The sequence below is a fragment of the Myodes glareolus genome, chromosome 1, assembly GCF_982192425.1.
Source record: "Myodes glareolus chromosome 1, mMyoGla1.1, whole genome shotgun sequence".
Classification (NCBI taxonomy): Eukaryota; Metazoa; Chordata; class Mammalia; order Rodentia; family Cricetidae; genus Myodes; species Myodes glareolus.
The window spans coordinates 81173813-81191856 of record NC_142026.1 but is presented as its reverse complement, the minus strand read 5'-3'; the positions used below and the strand labels follow the sequence as shown (position 1 = coordinate 81191856).

Here is an 18044-nt window from a genome sequence, read left to right as displayed (position 1 = left end):
TCTTGGCAAAATATCCACAATGGTACTATGGTGCATTTATGTCTTAGGGTAGCCAACAAATATCTAATTGGAGTCAAAACATATTCAATACTTGAAAATCAGGCTAGATACTAGAAATCTAGCCAATTTCCTAAGGCTGGAACAGTCACAGACACTACAGAAGCACCTGGTATTCCTTATTTTCCTAAACCAATATAATAAACTGTATTATAAATACTTATGCATATGTAGAAAGATAACTGTAACTCTCACTCCTCAAAAAATAAACTTTTTGTAGCAAACAGAAGCTACAGAGATTACATAAGGGTTCAAAGCACAGAGTGTGCATGATTGCAGGGTACACTACCCCAGTTGGTATATCTACAACACAGATCCATACCTGACTCAGGGAACATTGCAGAAGAAAGAGTAGAAAGATTGGAAGAGCCAAACGATCATGATGTTCATGACTAAATAATGTCTACAAGATTTGATATGAATCTATACCCATGACATCTCAACAACATTGTTACTTGAATAAAACCTTCAAAATAACAAGAATAATAATAATTGGTTGATATACCAATTTTGTTGGGGAAATTTCATATGACCTCACCCTTACCTAGACAAAGAGTTGCAATCAGTTAAAGGATACTGAGGGAGGGAAAGAGTTTTCTCCAGGACTAAGACCTCCAGATATGTTATTCAGTTTTAACTGTATACACATATGAATTTGTTAAAGAAATATAATATTTAATATTTAAATATTTACATGAATAAAAACACAAAATATGAAGATTTGCAAATTTTAGCATTTTTCCTCTATAAAATTGGACAAACTAGCTTTGTTATGTTAATTTTGATAAACTGTCTCTTTCAGAAGACATGACGTTTATGAATGCTGCTTTTTCAAAGCAAAGTTTCTCTCTTATCTGATTTAAAGAACTGTAAGTAACTCAGTGTGTGTGGCCCTGCCTCACTTCTTCACTCTTGCCTTCCTCCTCTTTGGTATCATTTCCTTTTCTTTATATGTAATTGAGTAATTGACATATCTGACTTTCACAGAATCTTTTCCTTATTGTCGGCTTGGTGAACTCAATGAAAGGGGACATACATACAAAAGAACTCTCTACAACATCTGTCGCTGAGAAATGAGTGCGTGAGAAGATGAAGAATATAAGTCTTTTACTTCTTTAACACCCACACCATGTACTTTCAGCACAATCATATACAAACTAAACTCCCCTAAATGAATCAGTTTCTAAGCTGGTAACTCATACCCCACAAAAATTAATGTCCAAATGTCACCTTGTACTATGGATAGCAAACTACTCACACGAATTTAATAATTTAAGTATGCAATGGTAAGACCTACTCTAACTAGGAGGAATTAGAACTCAGAAAACATAGGGATAAGAAAAATTTACATTCAAGAAAAATAAGAAAATTTATAAATTGATGTCATATTTTCTTAAAATAATCAAATAGATGTAGTTACTAAAGCAATCAACTGGAGAAATAGAATTTAAATGTATATACAATTATTTGTGGCTTAAGTTAAGCAGAAGGATAAAAGGAATTTAAATTTTCAATGTTATTCGTAACCAAGTGACATGGCCTCGCATTTGTTGAAGGCAAGAGTGCTATGAAGAGAATCTGTAATGGCAAAACTGATTTACATTTTTGGCTCTGCACTTGCCACTGTGTCAATCTGGGCACTTGTTTAAACTCTCAATCTAAGTCTATTTGGTTTTGGTTTTATTTTTTGAGGTGGGATGATGTTAAGAAATTCTATTAGATAGAGCCATTTTAAAGACAAAAGGCTAGCTTATACTAAGCACTAAAAAAGAAGGCATTCAACAAGGGTGAAATTCACTAAGTCTTCAAAGTAATAAGATGTAGGAAATTTAACAAGAATGAGCTCCCAATACCAAAACCACAAGCTAAAATGTCAGAGGGCCAAGGTTACAATCTGTCTACAGCTCACTTCAAACTGTTTCCTATTCCACAATGAATTAGCAGTGTTCTTCAAAACTTCACTCAGGCAAAACACACAGAGTTTCCTACACTGTGTGATAAGATGGTTCCAATAAGATGTAATTAGATATTGAAGATTTTGCACATAGAAGTAAAAACATACTTGCATCTGTACAGTACTGTCAATGTTTATTATGAATAGAATGTCATTAAGGAATTGAAAACATGGAGTAGTTTACAAACTTCCAAAAAACATAGAAAATGGAATTTCGGTGTAACATACTGAAAAGGTCAATATTTGATAATAATGATTTCAAACCCTCTTATCCTTGCTCCTCATTATAAATAATTCAGATAAAACACTGCACTCACATATTTTATCACTTCTTTAAATATGTAAAGAAATCATTTAAATTGTATAGGATAATTCATTTTCTATCTCAATTAAATAAAATGATAATTTTATTAATTTAATCTCAGATTCTAATATATTAATCCATTAAAAAAGTCAAGGCAACAATATCTTCAATTATTAACTGGAGATAAAATAAGAACAACTGAGCACTCTGACAGGTTTAGGACAGGTTTTAATAAGAAGGAACTCCCCAAAATATTTTCTTTTTTTCTTTTTTTATTGATTTATATTGAGTTCTACATTTTTCTCCTTCAAAGAGAATTTTGGTTGATGCATGAATCTAGAAGTTTATATGCAGAAAAGCGTTAAATTCTATTTATTTAAACATGAGGAAGTTAACTTAGAACATTAATGTCACAATAAAATATCACTATTATAGATGCTATAAAAGTACTTGAAGAATTTGCTTGTTAATTTTAGATAATCAGATAAGAATAATAGTGGTATTTTCTTAAGGTAGAACCACAAGTGGACTGTGTTATAATTATTGCTAGGATGGAAAGAAATTCCATTATAGTCACAAAATGACAAAAATAAATCCAATAATCACTTTAATATTTACATCATAGTTTTACCTTACATGAAATATATATATATATATATATATATATATATATATATATATATATATATATATATAAAATCATCCACTGGTTCTTCTTTTGATATACTATCTGTACATTGAGAGATGTACTTGTTAGGCAATATAACCATCACAAAGTCAATGTTAGGTGGAATACATGCAAGGAAAAATACACTAAAGAGCTACCAGCTATACAGACAGGCTGGGTTTTACATTTACATCAGCCCTTTTAACATTAACTGACCTTTTTTGTTCAGCTAGAAAGTGGGGATTTTTTAATTCAGTAATTAAACACAATTTTCATTTCAGAAGATGGACAACCAGATGTACTCCACATCTAGGTCGAAGGTGAAGAGATGCCGCAGTGAGACTGTAAGGATTAACTGTTCTTGCTTTCTCCACGGAAGTATTAATGGAACTTCATTGTGTTAAAGGATTTTATTTGGATGTCTGAAAACAGAGCTGATGAGTACTCTGAAGATCTACGAACACATATAACCAGGGCTGGCTATAGCAAAAGAAAAATTCTATAAGCATAAATATAATTTTGATTCAGGTAATGGTAAAAATGAAGACCTCCAACTATCTGAGAACTAAAGGAAGATACAGTGATGGTGCTGAATGATTTTCTCAACCTCTCGAAACAAGACTCACACACCAATGCACTACCCTTCTCCCATTCTGCACAGCTATTCATATTGAGCTATAAAAAGTTACTGATTTGTACCTGTGGAAAAAAAAAAGATCTGATTCTCTGTTGTTACCCAACTAAAGAAAGTGTGTGTGGGGCGGGGGCAAGCCTGGTATTTTGTGAATAGAGTTATTTATTTATTTATTTTAGAGAACACCTTAAAGAATAATGTTCTAAGCCTTTTCTGGCAGCACACATTCATCTTAGTACTCAGGAGGCAGAAGAAGACAGGTTTTTTTTTTTCTCCAAATTTGAAGCTAACCTGATCTATATAGCCACAGGTCATAAGGATTATACAAGGATACCATGTAAACAATAATAACAACTGTCATGGCTATAAAATGAGACCTTTAAGTAACAATAACAAATAATTTAAAAGGAAAGATTCTCACTTCACTACTAAATTTTGGGGTTCTCTTTACCATAGAGGATGTACATTTTGGAATTTACTCTTCTTTCTATTGTCCTTCTAGACTCTACATGTATGCCATGTTTGCAAACACACATGCACACAGTCATATATGCATGATACACATTTACAAAAAATAAAATAAAATCCAAACATCACATTAATTGTTTGCTCAAATGTGAAAATGAAATAATAATCTTGTTGGGAAAAAAAGCATAGGTTTAAAGGTTTACTTAAAAAAGATAAGAGAATAAAGACATGATATATATGACAATATTGACACTCTCGTCAAAGAAAGAATTTCATATGTATGTATGCAACTATGTATATATGTACATGTCACAGAGAGGAAGTATCTTAAAATTTGCATTAACAGAGAGCTATAGTAGGAAATTTCTATATGTTTAGACAACTGGAGAAGCATCACCTTCCTAAAGAGCATTGTAGAGTACAAAAATGATATGTAATCTACTTCACAAAAGTCAGGATACTAAAAGTTGAAATCAGGCTTCAAACAATTTTCTATTCATCAGAAAAGCCAGCTAAAATGAAAAGAAAACACGCATATATCTTAAGTTAAAAAATCTCGTTTCTTATTCTTCTAACACAGAACATACAGCGGTGTGAACTAGCAATTTTCCTTCTGAGACAGATAACCAGAAAAATGTAAGCATCATCAAGCAATTATGTGTAGCATTGTTCACAGCACCAGGAAATACAGGCACAGTTACAGACTTTCATGCAACACAAGATAGATGCTATAAACAAAATATTAAGTTAAAGAGGCCAGATGTGAAAGATTGGTGTTATATAAATTTTTAGTCTTAAAATTAAATGCCGGATATGGAAGAAAATTATGGAAAAGAGAACACCTCATACCTGTTCTTCTTCTGTAATGCACTAGTGTAGAGACTGGTAGGGGATTTAAGAGGCAATTATTCTCCATGTGACTAAGAAGTGAAATTTGTAGTATTGATTCTCTAAGGAAGGAAGAAACTGTCGTTTTATTGTGAAAGTGTATATTTGGGATACAAATTGCTATGGAGAAAGCATCTTAGTCAATGCTCTATTGCTGTGAAGAGACAGCATGACCAAGGTAACTCTTATAAAAGAAAATATTTAATTCAGGCTTGTCTATAGTTTCAGATGTTTAGTACATTATCGGCATGGAAGGAAGCATGGTGGCACACAGGCAGACATGTTACTGGAGAAGGAGCTGAGAATTCTACATCTGGATTCACAGGCAGCAGGAAAAAACCACTAACCCAGTTTTGGGTTTTTGAAACTCCAAAGCTCCCCTCCAGTGACACACTTCGCCAAACAAGACCTTACTAATCCTTTCAAATAGTATCATAATCAAAGGATTCAAAACTATGAACCTATGGGAGACATTCTTATTCAAGCCCCTGGTGAGGGAGGTCCTTCTGTCTAAGTGTTGCTTCTATTGGTTAAAGAATAAAGAAACTGCCTTACCCTGATTGGGCAGAATTTAGGTAGGCGGAGAGGACTGGACTTAATGGTGGGAGGGAGAAGGGCGGAGTCAGAGAGACGCCATGGAGTTGCCAGAAACAGATGCTGGAATTTTTACCTGGTAAGCCACTGCCACGTGGTGATATACTGATTAATAAAAGTGAGTTAAATTACTATAATAGTTAGCCAATAAGAAGCTAGAGCTAATATGCCAAGCAGTGTTTTAATGAATATGGTTTCTGTGTGATTATTTCAGTTCTGGGCAGTTGGGACAAACAAGCAGGCCCTCCTGCTACAAACTGCACAAAAAAACAAATAGCAAAAAATCTTCTAAACATCCACAAAACTACAAAAGAATAATATGTAACAAAGTTTGAAGGGTCATTTTCTCCATAAAAAAACTTAACATTTACTTTAAACATTGAAAACTAATATTTATGTTTGCCATACGTCTGCTTTACAGGTGTTTGTAACTAGGATCATCCACTTCCCTCTGAGACGTCAGAATTGTACATAACCTTTCATAAACATGTAGTCCATTAGGAAAGAATTACTTGAATAGCTCACAAATCGTATTTGGTAAATTCTAGAGTTATAACTGCATAGACCTGTATGATCTTGAAACAACATTTTAGAAATCTATGTGTGTTCATGGTGTCCTTATACTAGCATTTATTCAGTTTCAAACTTGGTGATTCAAGGGACACTTGATGTTTTCAAATTCTTTATTCTTTATAGGATCTAGACAATCTTTACTGCCTTTCCATGTTTACCTTTGATTTTTTCACATAGAATAATATAATCATTCTCAAAGCTTTATTTTTCTTTGCTTGGTTTCTGTGAATTCAAAGAAAAGAATTATGTATTATAGCCTCCATTTTAAATAATAAAATCCCTGAAGTTGTCCTTCCCTGGCTCATATTAAAAATTAACAGTTTTCAGCATTCTATCATTGGCTTGCTGGAAGAAGGAGTGGAGACTTGGAGAGAAATGACATAATTTCACCATTGTATTGTAGACACAGACTAAATGGTAAGGAACTTAAACAAAATAGACAATGCCAAAACTTACAAACGAACATCATCCAATAATGAAATAAAATATTTATTAATCAGTTGCTGAAACCTTGTCATACTTCTTTTCTGAAGATCAATATAAACTACTATAGAGGATTGTATGACTCATAAGCCTGTGATTAATGCAACAACCAAGAAACCTCTATGCCTGAGATGAGGTCTCATTGTAAATGGGTACAATCATTGCATCATAGACTTTTAATTCAATATGAAGTCAATGTTCTGAGTCATTGTTTTCCCAGAATATGTACTTGATTTCTGAGTGAATTGTTTTAGTAAAGTTATTTTTCATGGACCTCTGCACAGTTGAACAGATGTCTCCTCATTTGTAATTTTGTAGAAATAATTATTCAGAACATGAAAAATTGTTAACTGCTCTTAATTTTATATAATGTGCTGATAAATTATATATGCAATTTTTAATTTTTGAAATTATAATAAAATTGCATTATTTTCCACTTCTTTTTCTCCAAAATTCTCTAATATAGTACCTGTTTTTTTATTTCATAGCCTCTTTTTGTTATTAATTATAACATATACCTATATGTACATATAGATGTTCCTAAATATAATAACATACTCAGTCAGTATAATGTCATATGTATATTTTTCAGAGTTAATCATTTGGTATTGAATAACCAGTTAGTATACTCTTCCCTGGGAAAGCCTGTGTCTTCTCTTTTCAGAGTTCCTTAAATATCCATATTACCTTAGTTGATTTGAGGCCTCCTGGGCTTTCTCCATCTACTTGAGCATATTTATTATTGATAGCCTACATTTCAATGACAATGGTCCCCAAAGAATCATAAATTTGAATGACTGATTAACAGACACTATTAGGAGACGTGGCCTTGCAAGAGCAAGTGTGACCTTCTTGGAGGAATTACAGCATTGGGGTGGGCTTTGAAGTTTCAAGAAGCTCAAACAAGTCCCAATGTCTGCTGCCTGTGGATATGGATGGAGAACTCTCAGCTACTCTCCAGCATCATATCTGCTTGACTGCTGCATGTTCCCTGCCATGCTGAAAATGGACAAAGTATCTGAAACTGTAAGTCAGGCCCAGGCAAATAGTTTTTTATAAGCATTGCTGTGGTATGGTTTCTCTTTATAGCAATATAATACTAAGACATATTCCTCCTGCTAACAGAGTACAAGTCTCTATCATATCATCAGTGACATCACTGTAAACATTTCGGATACTTGACTAAATCCAACTATATTCTTTTATATGTAGTCATGTTTTCCCCATGAATTTCCAAATTTCTGTATCACTGTGGCTAGAGTCACTTATTTCTGTACACTACAACCAGGGTAGTATTATTAAAGAGTGTTTTTGAACTAGTCATCAACTTAACAAAATCTTTCCACCATGGTTTCTCTTTAAGCTTATGGCCTCTTCATGGTCTAGCTTTAGGTTCTTTTCTTACCACGTTTCCTTCCCTGAGTACCAGAACTACCTCAAACCACCTACTGCTTCCTTAGTGAAACTGAATCCAATGCTTTTGCCTCTTTGCAAATGGCACTTCTTTGCTCAGGAGCCAAGTCTCTACCTACACACAGACACACAGACACACACACACAGACACACACACACACACACATTTGCAATGGTATTATAATGCACTCAGGGGAAAGGGTGGCCATCTCTCTTACATTCTTTAGTGGAAAACACCTTCAGCAATCTATGTCTTAGTTTTGTGTTCTCATAATTTCAGATCCATTTAAACATTGTATTTCATATTTCATACTCTTGATATTTGATGCTTAAGAATGCTAAGTCAATGTCAAATAAGTTTATATATGAGTCTCCTCTTACTGAAGGATGAAACTTCCTTGCACTGAATATTTATTGAGATCAGACTACATATCAGACATTGCTATAATACTTAAATTATATCTTAGATACTTTTAAATTTTTGTATAAAACATCACTACCAAGGCAACTTACAGAAATGTATTGAGGATTAGAGTTTCAGAGAGTGAAACTATGACGGTCAGTATAGGCAGCATGTCTACAGGCAGACAACAGCAAGCTAGATCAGAAGCTATGACCGTCAGCATAGGAAGCATGGCTACAGGCAGACAACAGCAAGCTAGATCAGAAGCTCTGAGCTTACATTTGATCGACAAGCATGAGTCAGAAAGAGCTCACTGGCAAAAGGATGGATATATCTCTGCCCAGAAGGTAATACTTTCTAATGCTTCTCAAATAGTTCTAGGAACTAAGGAACAGCATTCAAAACATGAGCTTATGTGGGCCATTTTTATTCAAACCACCACATTCCACTCCTTAGATTCCTTTGACTTTTTCATATTATAAAATGAAACGTATTTAGTCTAACTTTAAAAGTCCCATGATCTGCCATAGTCCCCACACAGTTTAAATTTCCAACATCAAAAGTCTCTTCTGAAACTCAAGGCAATCTCTTAATTGCTACTCCTATAAAATCCAAAATCATATTATGTTTCCAACATACTATCACACAGAACATATCCGAAAGGAATGGATGCTGTCAGAGTAAGGAAATACTGGACCAAAGCAAGACTGAAATTGATCAGGAAACTCCATATCCTATAGCTCTATGTCAGATGTCAAAATGCTTACATGACTATAATCTTCTACAGTTTCTGACTGAAGCACAATCCTCTCTAGTATGCAGGTTTCCCTAGAAGACATGCCCTCGCTCTGGCATTTTTAATATCCTGGGATCTCCAGTGCAATTCAGGTTTCAGTTTCCATATTCACACAATGGTCTCTCAACAAAGACTCCTTTGCCTCAGTGATTTCCTCGGAAGAAGATCCCACCAGAACCTAAAGGCTAATATTGGCATGTTTGGCTGTGATTTGGAAAACAAAAAACAAAGTCAAAACAAAAACACTCTCAACATGCACACACACACACACACTTGAATTTGTATTTGCATAAACTTTGATTTGTTGATTCATAGAACCAGAAAAATCCCCCAAGTCTTTTCACTTTACAATTTACAGATTAGTTGGGCAGTGTCTCATCCTTAGCGTTACACTCCTGTATTCCGTTTTTCCTCATCTCTTTCAACACAAACCTCGGCTCCAACCTTAAATTTTGTGATGTTCTCTTTCTTCTCAAATTGTTGTACTTTTTCACTTCTTTTTGCTTGGCTGTGCTTTGTTTTTTTTAGTTTGTTTGTTTGTTTTTGTTTTGTTTTTCTCTATTGTAGACCTGCATAAGAACGATCACGAATAACCAGGCTACAGGGTCAATATCAGACTGTTTTGAATTCTTCTCTGTCAATAAAATTTGTGTAAAACTCTTCAATTTAGCCTCAGGCAGATTTAAGGACAAGGATAAAAAGCAGTCCAAAGATCCCAAGGTCCAAATGAGGAGCAGAAGGAAGGAGAACATGAGCAAGGAAGTCAGGATCACGAGGGGTGCGTCCACCCACTGAGACGGTGGAACTGATCTAATGAGAGCTCATCAAGACCAGCTGGACTGGGACTGATGGAGCATGTGATCAAACTGGACCCTCTGAATGTGGCTGTCAATGAGGGCTGACTCAGAAGCCAAGGACAATGGCACTGGGTTTTGATTCTACTGCATGGACTGGCTTTGTGGGAGCCTGGTCTGTTTGAATACTCACCTTCCTAGACGTGGATGGAGGGGGAGGGCCTTGAACTTTCCACAGGGCAGGAAACCCTGACTGCTCTTAGGACTAGAGAGGGAGGGGGAGGTGGGGAGGAAAGGAAAAGGGAGGCGGGGAGGAGGTGAAAATTTTTAATAAATAAGTAAATAAAATTTTTTAAAAAAGAGTGGCTAATTATTGGATTTGCAATTATAGATAAAGTTTTAATAATGTCTCCTATTGGCCACAGCTATTTAGAAGCAAGTTGAGATGTGCCATACAGAAAAAAGATTTCTATAACACAGAGCAGAAAATTCTTTAAAAATATATTTATTTCTTTTTTTTTAAGCTAGTGTTAACCAGACTTAAAGAATATTTTGATTCTGAAGACTATTACTACCACAAATCAAACGACCTTCCAACTTCCATGAGGCCCACTTGTCACCTCTTCTCCTATTTTCTCATAGTTTCCGTACCATCAAAAAACTATGCAATTATGGTTCCTTTCAATAATCTCTGACTTCCTGAACTTCACCTGAACCTCTCTATAAAGTATGTGTTTAATAAATGTATGAACAATAAACCTCTAAGGCTGTGATAGGTGTAAGAGTATTCAAAATATCAACAAAATAATGTGAGAGAATATTTTAGTCATCAATAAAGTAGCTTAAAAGATCTTTTAACTTAAAAGAAATATTGTATATTTATTAAATGGCAAATAGGAAACTCGAATGGATCAATGGATCATATTGTAGCGTGCAAAATTCCAGAACAAAATACACTGAAACATTTTGCAAGTTGTAATGTTAATAGTTGATGCTTATAATTAAGAGTTTGTAGAATAGAATACTAAATTTCTAATACTAGCAGGAAACGTTTATTTTGAAAATCTTAGTTTTTCACAACTTCTAGCAACATACAGTAATAGGTATGCTTGCTTGTTTGTTTGTTTTTGAGAAAGAATAAAAACCAAAAGACTTCTAAGTAGTTGTTAGGATAATATAAAAGAAAACTTAAGGAAAGCATAAATGTGCAAATGATTATTAAAGTTAACCTTTTCTAAACATCTACTTCTAAATTTATAGGAATACTCACTGCAGATAATGGGGCCAAGAAGTAGAGACTTAACACAGAAATAGTATACATATATATGAATCTGCACAAAACACCAATGCTTAAGCATAATATTTCATGTGAACCACAGTCTGAATAAAGCATAAATATCTATTCAAGTCAAAGATAAAGAGAGGAAAAACAAGGGACTACACTATTCAAAAAAGCAGTACAAATTACTAAATTATTTCTATTAACTTTACATAGACACAGCATAATGGAGTGCCTGATGATCAAATAAAATTATAAAATTATTATGGAGCCTTGTGGGTTTATCACAGATAATAATGATACCACATGTAGATGTATATACACACACACACACATATATATATAAACATTCACACACACACACACACTCCGAAAAATAGATTGTAATCAAAGCTATCATATTCCAATCTTTCCAGGAGAATCGAAATTAAGCTGTAACAAAGTGAACTTTAAAAGTTCTTGCTATATATATGGATGTTATGTCTGCATATGTGTATGTCTGTGTACTACTTGTTAATCTGGTGTCTGTGGTGACCAGAAGAAGATGTGGGGTCCCTTGGTACTAGGTCAGATGGTTGTGAGCCACCGTGTGGGTGCTGGGGATGGCACATGGTATTCTAATGACAGCCAATGCTCTCAACTCCTGAATTATCTTTCAGTCCCTCGAGTAAGATTTTCTAAACATGGCATTTAATAAACTCATTTAGCATGTTTACCATGTTTAATTTTTTCTTACACTAACATAATTTCAATGACTTGTGCAATCAAGAAATAGGCTTTGAGGAAGAAGTTATATGGATCAGAATTCTATGGGCAGAAAGGTAAGCTTTAATACAAGAACTATCAAATATTACTTGGACACAAGAATGATCATTACAGAATTATTTTAAAATCTTAAATAAATCCCAGTCTAAATGTATATTGAACTTTGGTTCTGCAAATTATATGTTACCAAAGAACGTTATTCATTAATTAAAATACAATGATGAGTATTAAATGCTATGAAAATGTTCAGAATATATTGTTAATAAAACCATGTATGATGACACAGTATGAATTAATAAGTCCTTAGAATTATTCTCCTCTGCTCAAAACATAGCTTAGTCATTTTGTTCACAGTATTGGGAAATTACTTAATTTTATCTGTTCTTTTTAATTCTTAAGAAAATGCTGTTACTGGAATCACTGGGAACTGTCTTCATAGGATTGTGAATATTGAAGACGATAAAACATTTCATTTCTTCAAACAATAACAAATCATGATTTTATCAAATTCAAGTTATTTCTCTTTAATTATGACAATACAATAACTTTTATATAAATATTTAAAAAACATGAATGTAAATGTCTCTTAAATAATGTGAATAGTACTAATTATGTTCCACTAACAGGTCATATTATTCTGTTGATGTTGAGGAATAACATCTTCCTGATATCATATTATAGTTAAAACATTTTCCTGATAGGAAAACCTGTGGTATAATATTATTAAATTATGTATTCTTAACTTTAGAGAGAGAGAAACTTCGTGTGTCTCATGATTATAATCCCAGCACTCAGGAGGTGGGAGTGGGACCTCAGGGACGTTCAAGGTCAATTGGGGTTGCACAATAGCTTCTGTGGGAAAAACACTTGGAAAGAATCAAAAGGAAAAATATTTTTAATCAGAATAAATATCCAAATATTGATTCACATATTCATTATAAAAATTAATTACATTAGTTTTATAAAAAATGCCCTTGAAGGTTAAACAAGAAGAGAATCTTTTAGAGAGGCACCTAAAGGAAGGCAAATAGAATGTCATCTTTGCATCCCCAGCAAAGCCCTGACCTTGTTAACAGACTACGGGAATAATTTGTTTGCTGAAAATTTCTCCTAGGCTTCATACGTGCTTATTGATCCACAATCAAGCTGTTTACATCAAAAACAAACCATCAGTTTAAATTGGAAACTTAGAAATTAGTGCAAAACAAGTAAATGAAAATTAATTTTAAGGTAATTTTTAAAGTTCTCTCCTATATAGAAAAATTGCTAACGGAAGAGGCACCTCATAATTACCCTGAGATAGGCCATCTAGATATGGTGAAGGGAGGGTTGCAAAGAATCAGAAAAAAAACTGGCAGAAATTTTCTTTCAACGTGGGACTATCCCTGTGTTTAGAGGCTTCAACTAATACTTCATTTAAAAGAGGCAATGATAACTGTATTATTTATTTAGATTTGTTTATTTTACGAAGTTTTACCTGACAGCTCTTGCCACTCAGACCAAAATGCATCAAGGTGTGCAGATTGAAGCTAGAGAATTCCACTAGATGAAGGTAGTCTAGTCATTTCTGGTTCATTAAGCCAACATGCTCTTCTTCAGGTGTTTACACTGCTACAAAAATTACTATAAAGGGGAACTTAATTGAAATCAACAAAGGCAAATGACTCCATCACTAGGCAGCACCCTATGAGAGGAATGAAGAGCAACCATAGTTTCTTCTGCTAGGCAGTTAAAAAATGACAGGTTTAAGCAAGACTTGCAAACATTCCCATTGGCATAAGGCCACGGATCAGAAGAAAGACATTTAGTTCTTTACAATTCAAAACTCAACTCCCATCCCCTGTTTCATTTATCATAACAGATGTTCTGATTATCATTCCCTGGTCACCAGCTACAGTGTACATGTTTATATAATTACAAAAGAAAAGAGGTTAAAACATGTGTCTCATCCAATACTGTCAGAATGAACTGATACAAGGCTTCATACTGGGGAACTAAGAGAGAAAGAATAAATGCAACCCTTATAAAATATACATAACCAACAACTAAAATTCTGCTATAATCCAACCTTCATATACTATTCCTCCCAATAGACATATGAGAAGCAGCATACGTCTTTTTCTGCTTAGTGTGACCTAGTTGAAGGCAGCCTAGAGTTATGGGAGGAATTTGTACTACATTTATAGGATGCCATAAATATGTATGTCACTTTTTTTTTCAGAGGACAACAAATAAGGCGTACTCCTAATCTGGACAAAAGCATCTTTTGTTTTTTGTCTCACATATTATTTGTGCCACAGAATATGTGGCACAAAGCACACATTAGAGGAAAGCTGAGAGAAGGTTATTTACAGGCATATTCACAAAATGAAGACACATAAAAACGGTACAAATGTAAACAAAACTATTTTCCCTCTAAAGCACTAAGGATGTTTGGTTGTTATACATAATGCCTACATCTCAATCCACCTGAGTTTTATCTAGTATCTCTTGATGAAAATGGATATACTGCTGATATCAGTAAATGCTATGTATATCATTTCAGTAATATGAGAATTTGAAAGAGAGAATTAAAAAGTGCTAAGATTTATTTTAAAATATATTTTTAAAAATTTTAATTATATGCACTTGTGTGTATCAGTGGGGATTTATGTACATATGAATGCTGGTACCCACAGAGGACAGAAGCATCAGATAAGCAAAAGTTGAAGTTGTGGGTTTTTGTGAACTGCCACCTTGGTATAGGTGACTAAACCTGGGTCTTCTGCAAGAGTAGTAGGCACATTTTAAACCGTTGAGCCATCTCTTTCACCAGAGGCCAAGATTCTAATCCCCATTTTTGAAAATAACTGATTTTTCAGCTTGTTAATTAGGTGGTTTTTGCCCAAATTGACCTAATCATGGTAGAGAAGCTTGGAAAACCAAGGAAAGGGGAAATCATTGATTCCTTTTCATTTGTCACACTCCAGTGATGTAGGTGGGTCTTCTATCTATCTGTTGCTTTTCTTGGTTAATTAATAAAGAAAACTGCTTGTCTTGATAGGTCAGAACATAGGTAAGTGGGGAAGACAGAACAGAATTGTGGGAGAAAGAAAGCAGAGGCAGTCAGACGCCATGGAACCAGCTGCCAGGTCAGACATGTTGAATCTTCCCGGGCATGCTCTAGAGAGATTTGCTGATTCAGCAACAGCAGCAAGGGGGGAAAAAAAGCTGCCCAATTTTAAACCATGGTTTCCTGGGCCCTGCTGTCAATGCAATCTCCAACTATGGAACATTTCTGGGCCTGGACGTCTACTAGAAAGTGGCGGTTTTGAAATATCAGTTTCTGGGCTGTGCCTCCATTGTGATCTCTGTCTGACTCCTGAGGGAGACAGAGCTTTTGAATGAAGCATTTGGAGTAAAGTGCTAAGATTTGTTTGATGGCAACTAGACTCGCTGTGTGCCTAAAAGGGGGTCATTGCATGCTGTGGCTCAGAGGCACAAGCACCTCTGCCATGCTAGCAGTGCAATATGCAAGGCTCAGAGGCACGAGTGGCTCCGCCATGTTGGACTGGGCGGGGCATGCCCGCAGTACCTGTTTTTGACCTAGGAATGTCACAGCTTAGATTCTTAAGCACTTAGTGATTTAAAACTACAAAGCAAAAATGTTCCTGGATAGTAAAAAATTACAGATTCACAATACAACATATTCAGACATAGAAGACCTCGAAATGGGTACATTTACAGGAATTACGAAATGAATGTATGTAGGCTTGGGAGAGAGAAAAGAAAGAATATACAGATAAAGTTAATGCCTTAAAAAAGGGGATAAAGTTTTTAAAGAGACAGAGTACAGATAGTTTAGATTAAAAGAATTAAATAAAAATAAGTCACGTAAAAATGGAAAGTTCACAGAGAGTCTGGTTTATGTACATTGTGTTTTCTTTAAAGTTTTTGACTATGAAGGAGCTAAATACAGAGAGACATTTCATTATATGGGCTGCCAAGCTAACCCAAAATGAATATCATAAGGGTATTAAGACTTCAGAATTTGGATCTAAGGATATGATACTTTGGAAAAGAGATTCTTCTTTTATTTTCACAGAGGATGAGACCCTATGGATTGCTTCTTCCCCAATACAGTATGACAGACCACGCCCTCCTGAAAGGCTGCTATGAACACCCTCAATTACTTCACACAGAATACACCATAAAAGACCTGATTAGCAGTGCCCCTATACAGCAGGAAGAAGTTTGGAGAGAAATAACTACATTCATATTCCCAGATATTGTTTATAAATGTTCTTTTACATTTAAAGGTGGATATGATATAGATATGAATAATTTGCATTGATATAGATTTTGCTTTATTGATAAAAATTTAAGGTCAATTTTGTTATATGTATATATATTTCTGATCTTGATTAAGGTATTGTGATTATGTAGTTCATTTAAGAATATAATGTATAATTAGGAAATACAGGTTGTTAATGGATAATCATCGATAATAGTCAGGCTTGTAGTCATGTTAGTTAGATTTTCTAGATATGCATAGATATATTTCAGATAGGAATTCTTCATATCTTTCAAAGACTACAGAATATGGCATTTAATGTTCTAATAATTTAGGGCTTTTTGTGACATTGAGACACATCTGCTCTCGGCAGCACCAATCTACTTCAAGAAAAAGATGGTCATTGAAGAGGCTCCTTATGAAGTTTGATAGACATTTTTGGGCAAGAAACTGTTCTTGCCTGGACTGTTGCATAAACTTGACACAAAGAACGTGCAGAGAGAGGACTGTTGAACTTGCCTAAAGGTGAGATGATCATTCGGGGTTCCTGACTCATGAAAGAGTCTGTGAGACATTCTACAGTACACAGCAGAAAATGACTGAACTGTCTTTGAAATTTCCTGCTTCATGGAAATGTCTGCTGGATACTATGGGTCTGTAGGCTGAAGATGGATGCCCCAAAGGTACAGAAGAACTTTGGGTGACTGTCTAGGCAGCGTGATGTCTCTGTCATTTCTAGAGTTTGGGAAGTTGCTTACTTCTTGTTTACTTAGGTAATATCATATCCTTCTGGAGTCTTTGATGGAGTTGAAGAATGGTTAGTTATAGTTTTCCTTAGTTATGATAAAAGATAAAATAGATATAAATATTGTAATTGTAATTCTTGCTTGATAACTGTTTTGTTATATGTAATTTTACTATATTAAAATGAAAGCATTTCTTTTTATTTAAACAGAAAAGGGGGAAATGATGTAGGTGGGTCTTCTATCTATCTGTTGCTTTCATTGGTTAATTAATAAAGAAAACTGCTTGGCCTGATAGGTCAGAACATAGGTAGGCAGGAAAGACGGAACATAATTATTGGAGAAAGAAAACAGAGGCAGTCAGATGCCATGGATCCAGCTGCCAGGTCAGACATGCTGAGTCTTTCCCGGTAAGCCACCACCTCTTGGTGGTGCTACACAGATTATTAGAAATAGGTTAATTAAGATGTGAGAATTAGTCAATAAGAGGCTAGAACTAATGTGCCAGGCAGTGTTTAAAAGAATACAGTTTCTGTGTAATTATTTTGGGAAAAGCTAGCTGGGCGGGTGGCGGGAAGTAGCCCGCCATTCCTTTTACACTCCAGGATCCAGCAAAATGTGCAGTACATACAAGACATTTATTAAACTATGATGGAAATAAACATGTAGACCATTCAGAAGGGCAGTAAGATGCTGTGGGAACTCCTTTAGCCAATAGCCTTTAAGATATCAGCCTACGTTGGGCATAGTCTTATGTACTATATATAAATGCAGATAAAAAGCTTGCAGAGGCCTCTTACCTGATGGATTTGGTTCCAGTTCCCAGCACACATAGTGGATTGTCCATTGCTACTCTTTCTGTGAGTTTTTCCCCAGATAAATGAACCTTTGTTATACTCTATTCTGGGATATTGTGGAACTCTTTTGTACACCAAAAGTAATATTCTTGTTGGTCT

General features: G+C 34.7%; 1 protein-coding gene across 4 annotated transcripts in view; it reads right to left on the bottom strand.

Moving 5' to 3' along the window:
• The window catches only part of Grik2 (glutamate ionotropic receptor kainate type subunit 2), a 625308-nt gene that overhangs the window by 412717 nt on the left and 194547 nt on the right, over positions 1–18044 (bottom strand). The gene's annotated exons all lie outside the window — the stretch shown is intronic.